Source organism: Corvus hawaiiensis, chromosome 7 (assembly GCF_020740725.1).
Source record: "Corvus hawaiiensis isolate bCorHaw1 chromosome 7, bCorHaw1.pri.cur, whole genome shotgun sequence".
Classification (NCBI taxonomy): domain Eukaryota; kingdom Metazoa; phylum Chordata; class Aves; order Passeriformes; family Corvidae; genus Corvus; species Corvus hawaiiensis.
Window position 1 is genome coordinate 1,322,613 of NC_063219.1, and position 6,148 is coordinate 1,328,760.

The window sequence follows — 6,148 nt, forward strand, 5'->3', positions numbered from 1 at the left end:
CCTCCAGCCCAGCTTCCCTTGCTGGGAGTTGGAGAATTCCAACATCCACAGCCCGTCTGAGACTGGGGCACCTCCCTGAAAGGGGAAACTGAGGCAGGGCCAACCATTGCTCCTCTCCCCGAGCTTCCCAGAGCCCCAGGCACTGCAGGCTGAGCTTTTCCAGCAAATCCTTCTAATCTCTGGGAAAAGGCAGCAGCAGCCAAAGTGCCCTCGCTGCCCTTGGAAAACAGGGGTACAAACACCTCCCACCTCAGCACCACCGAGCTCTCAGGTAAACCCTCCCCGGAGCTTGGTGATTTCTGCTCCCACCCAGGCACCTTTTGAGTGTTTTTCTTATTTTTCCCTGGATTTTAACATCCTGTAAGTCTGGGAAAGAGACAGTGCTGCTTCCCAGCTCTTCTGGACTGCTCAGACCCACCCCAGCTGCAAAACACAGCCACGAGGCTCTTTGGGTTTGGGATGGGGCACAGCAGCCCTGGCTCCAGCGGGAGGAATGCAGCCGGCATCTCTCCCTGCTTCCCACCAGCCACACCATGGGAAATGACAGGAATTGCTGGCATTTTTCTGCAGCCACAGGGTTCCTCAGCCTCACCCCAGCCCTCAAGGGCCACAGTGAGGTTTTTCCACTGCCATGGGAGCTCCGGGCGGATCTTGGGCTCCTCCAACTCACCAGTGTGGGGGTCCATGGAGACCCCTGCCCCCTAGGGACACACCAGGGTCTCCAAGCCCCAATGTCCAGCCTGGCCTTGGGCACTGCCAGGGATCCAGGGGCAGCCCCAGCTGCTCTGGGCACCCTGTGCCAGGGCCTGCCCACCCTCCCAGGGAACAATTCCTTCCCAATATCCCATCTAAACCCATTCTCTGTCAGCTGAAAGCCATTCCCTTTTAGAAATACATCCTTATAAATATCCTGGTTATCCACAGGCACAGGAACACTCCATCTTCCTTACCTGTGCAGGGCTCCACCCACAGGTGGAGCCCTGGACACTCTCACTTGTATGCTGAAATTAATTATTTATTTCTTTTATCATCTGCCTTTCAGGTGGCTTTGTAGAAAGTAAATACTCACTGCTGCTGGTACCCAGCCACGACTCCTGGTTGGGGAGGTTTGCCAGGAACTCATTTCCCACTCTGGAAATCATGGAAGCACGGCAGGGGAAGATGTGGAGTGCATCCCACTTCCCTGAGGAAGGAGTGTGGGTGAGGGAAGCCAACCTGCCAGGAGCAGCACCAGCCTCATTGAACAGAAACCACCCAAACTCACCCCAAACCCACAAAAAAAGTGGCTTTGGGATGGCAGCTGTGCTGGTCCAGCCTGGGGAGCAGTGCAGGACTGATGCTGTGGGAACAACCATGGGAAGTGGTCCAGAACGTGCCTTGGCCCCTGCATCATCCCCCAGAGTTATCCCTGCAGCATTCCAGAGGGTTTGGCACTGGAGATGTCCCATCCCACGGCAGCCTGGGGCCCTGGCACTGCCTGAGGGGCACAGGGAGCTGGCAGCAGCAAGCCCAGGCACTTTTAGCTGGAGCAGCCACCGAGCCCTTGCATTAATTCTCACCTGCAGAGGTGTTTCTAGGAGTTATTTATAGGAGAGTGGGATGAAACCTGGGGAAAAGGGATTGCCAAAACGTCTGACATGAAAGGCAGGACAGACTCTCCCTGCACGGGAGGAACGTGCTCGGCTGAACCCGGAGAGGAGCGAAGTGCCCCAGCTGCAGGAGTGCAGCTCCGTGAGCCAGGGAATGCTTCACCTTGGAAAAGAGCTCCAAGGGCATCGAGTCCAACCCTTAACCCAGCTAAACCACGTGTGTCCCCACAGCCACATCCCCGTGTTCCTTCAACACCTCCAGGGATGGGGACTCCACACCACCCTGAGCAGTTCCAAGGCCTGAGCGCCCTTTCCATGCAGAAATTCCTGCTGCTGTCCACCCTGCCCTCCCCTGGCCCAGCCTGAGGCCGTTCCCTCTCCTCCTGTCCCTGTTCCCTGGCAGCAGAGCCCGATTTCCCCCCCGGCTGCCCCCTCCTGTCAGGGACTTGTGCAGAGCCAGGAGGTCACAGCTCACACACAAAGCCACTGTCACACAACTCTGCTGTGACAGGAACCACCGAGGGCTCCCAGCACCAATTCCCTTTCTTTTAAGGAAGGGTGAAAGGTCTCACATCTGATTGCTTAGGATGATAAAAGCGAGTCATCAAGCAAATCCCAAATCCCCCCAGCCAGCTCCTGCCTGGATTACTTAATATCCTCAAAAACCAGCCTGAATAAAAGGAGCAGATTTCTTCCCAGGAATGCCACCAGCCTGGATTATCTCAGGGGAGGGGGAGGCATGGTCCCTGCTTCCCTGGGGCAGATCCAAGCGTCCCTCTATGGTTCATTGTCCCGGTGAGGGACTGAGGAGCATCCCAGTGACTCGATTTGTGCTGAAGGGGGCCTGGGTTGATCCCAACCCCTTTGGAGATGATTTCAGCAGAGCAGGAGGGAGGCAGCCGGGTGATTCGGGGAGGGGCAGGGGGAAGAAGGGGAAACCACAACCAGCGTGTCACTCCCAACATCCCAACACCGAGGGAGGCTGTGAAACGGGGAAAAAAAAAAAAATCACACCTTCCTCCCCCCAGCCAGAGAGAGCCCTGTTCCTTTCCACTCGGACATCAGGGTCCTTCCGCCCCAAGTCCAGCAAGCAGCCACCCCTTGGGAAAAACACACCTTTACATCCTTCTTTCCCCCCCCCCCCATTATAACAAAACTAAAAAGCCCAGAGGTGCCATTTGTTGCTCAGAAGCCCCTGGACTCCTGCAGCGGATGAAACCTGCTGAGCTGTGAAGAGGGGAGCCCCAGGGGATGCTTGAACTCAGAATGGGAGCTGTGTTTCCTGGGATGATCATCATCTCCCTTCGTTTCCAGCCTTGCTCTGGGAGGGGTCAGGCCGGATGAAGTCACCCCGGGCTATTAAGGTAAAAAAAAAACGAAGGATCCAGCAAACAAGGAAACCCAAACCTGCAACAGGACTGCTGAACTTGGGAGTACCAGCAAATCCCAGGGCAGGATTCCAAGGGATCCATTGTGATCCTGGAGGTGCTCCTACCACGGTTTTTCCACAAAACCATCCATCAAGCCTCCAGCTGGCACGGGGAAATGGCCCTCAGAGGAGGTTGGGTGCAGGGGACAGCCCTGGGAAAGGGGGGATTTGGTGGCCAAAGAAACCTGAGGAAGAGTTGGGAGCAACCCTTGGAACAACCCTGCTCTTCCAAGCACTCACAAGCAGCTCCTCACGTGGTGTCCTGATAATCCACCAGAGGCTTCCCCCAAAGAGCTGGGAAGGCAGCAAATCCATTGATTTGCAGCAGGGATTTCCAGGGATGAAAATGAACACCCGGAGACCGCCAGGGTCCTTCATCCCAGGCTCCAGATCTCCCTGCAAGCCACGCTTTGTGTGGAGACCCCGATAACCCAGGGGTCACTTTCCTCTCCCTTCCCCTCCTGACACCTCTCCCTGACCCTTTTGGCGCTGGATGAGCCCACAGAAGATGATCCCTCACTTCTGAGGGCTGAAGCAGAGGAGAAAATGCTGTGAGGATGCACTTGCAGGGTGACCTGTGCTGAAGCACTTGGCTCCCTGAGAAATAAAAAGCCAAATCCTTTCCTTGAAATATTCCAGGGAGCCAGGCAAGGGGGAACTCCCCAAATTATCTGGCTGGTGTCCCTATTTCCCAGAGCAGGGAAAGGAGGCACAAGGCAGGGTAGGGTGTCCATGGTGGGGCATCACCTGTGTCCATCCCACAGAGCTGGGGCTGGCCAGGGCTGAGAACCCCAGGGAAAACCAGACTTCTGTGCAAATAATTCAGGAATAATTCAGAGAAATCTCCAGGGAGCCTCATCTGGGATCACAGATCCATCCTGTCACTCCTCCACCCTTGAGAGCCCTGAAGCCACAGCCAGACACCTGAATATTTCCTTTTCCTGGCTTGGCATCTGACCTCCACTGGGACTGGGAGCACCACAACAGCCTTGGCTAAATGCAGGGATGTTTTCTCCGGCCAGAAAACAACCAGGGAAACTCCCCCGTGCGAAAACAAACCCTGCAACCCCACCTTCAGGAAGTCCCTTAGCTGCAGCTTGAGCCTAAACAGCAGTCTGGGCAACGAGACTGTTCCCAGCCACTTCTCCCTGGACAAAGTGGGATGGGGAGGCTGAGGGGAGGAAATGGGATTGAGGACCACTGGCTCCGGGTGCTGGCACAGTGGAAACCCCACTAAATGAATCCCACTCATCCAAGGTGCTTTGGGGATGAAGAGACAACACAGATGAGATCTAACCGGGAGCACTGGAGAGTAACAGCTTTACTTGGATTTTTTGGGGTTTTCCCCCGAAAAACTCCTTTTTCTTTAAAAAAAGGCCCATTCCCAATAAGAACAAAACCCAGTTCCTGCACAAGGGTGGCAACACAGAGGCCCAGACAGATTTTTAGGAGAAGGCCTTGACATTTAGTCCAGAAGGCATCTGGGGGACACATTCCCAGTCCCAGCACGGGAGGAAGGACTGGATTTGGGACCAAATTACCACAGCCTCACCCCGCGTGGTGCTGGCTGTGGTCCCAGGGGGCTGGGGAGGGCACAGGGTGCTGAGGAGCCGAGCCCAGGGGGTCTGAGGCAGCTGCTGGAATGCCAGGGCGGGTATTCAGAGTACCTGAGGGAGACAGAAAAACCAAGGAGGAGCAGGGGGGGTTAAAAAAAAAAGCTGGGATTATTCATGGCTCACGGGAGGCTCCGACTCCTGCCCTCACTGCTGCTGCCACTCTCCCAGCACAGCCTTCTGCAGAGCTCTGGAGCCTGCCAGGCAAAGGGGGAGAGCCCAGGTTCAGGTAAAAGCCCAGGGAAAAGGCATCCTGCTGCCTGCACGTGGAGGTCACCCTCACTGCAGCAGGGATTTCAGCTCCTGCATGGAAAAATGGGCTCCTGGGGTGCCTCAGGGAGAGGGAAAGGGGCTGGGTGCTCACAGACCCTCTGTGCTATGGGGAGTTGCACAGGAAAGCCCTGAGGAGAAATTGAAGGTGCTGTTGTGGGGTCCATGGAGAGCGATCACTTCTGGGGATGGGAATTTGGGAAGAGGGAAATACACCATTCCCTCCACAGGATGCCTTTCCTACTCTTTTTCTTCCATTTTTTTCCCCTTCCATTGTTTTTTTAATTAACCTGAAAAAAAAACCAAACCCATCCCTTAACAACCCTTACACATTCTCACTACAAAGAGCCTCTGCACTTAAAATAACCTTTCTGTGCAAAAATATTCCCCTCCCAGGTGAAATACCTGAACGCCAGGGAGCCGAAGGAGGAAACGAAGTCGTTCCAAAAACTCGGATTTAAGAGGAACAGGGGGGAAAAACATACGGGCACAGGGTGCCAGAAATATTGAGGCTGTTGGCAGCAGGTTTATAGCAAAGATTATTGACAGGTTAAACTGGATTTGGGGAGCCCTGAAGAATTAGAAATCAATGGCAAAGAGCACCTGGACCATCCCCAATGAGCTCGGATTTCAAACTAGGAGGAAGATTCTCTCTTTTCCCTCTTCTTCCTTTTTTTTTTTTTTTTTTTTGGCCTGTAGAGGGATTCTGTGGATGGCAACAATTCCCTCTCATCGTCCTCCTGATCCATCTCCTGAGGTCTCTGGCAAGCCCCAAACCTCCAGCTTCTTCCAGAGCTGTCCTGCACCACATCCAGGGGGGGATGAAGTTCCTCCTGGTTAAAGAAACAGGAACAGGCAACGAGCATCTCCCTGCCCACAAACAAGAAAATCTACGTCTGCAGAGACACGAAAACAACCCCAAAAACAACCCAAAGGCTCACAGGGCCTGTGAATAAAATAAAACAATTTTAAAAAAAAGTATTTTTTGGTGCAAGGTGCTGCTTGGGCTGAGCACACCCCAAATTTGGGGACACCCCAAGTTCTTACGGTGCTTCAGTCACATCTGGTAGCCAAGATCCTGCCCGTGGTAGGGGGAAAGGGCATTTCCTGTGCTTCCTCCTAAAATATGTGTTTACAGGACCCGTATTTGTCTCAAACCCCATCATTTAAAAGCAGTTTCTACGACCTAAAACCAGCCACAGCTTCACCCACCCCTCCCCCAAAGCTGTTACAACTTTTACTGCTCG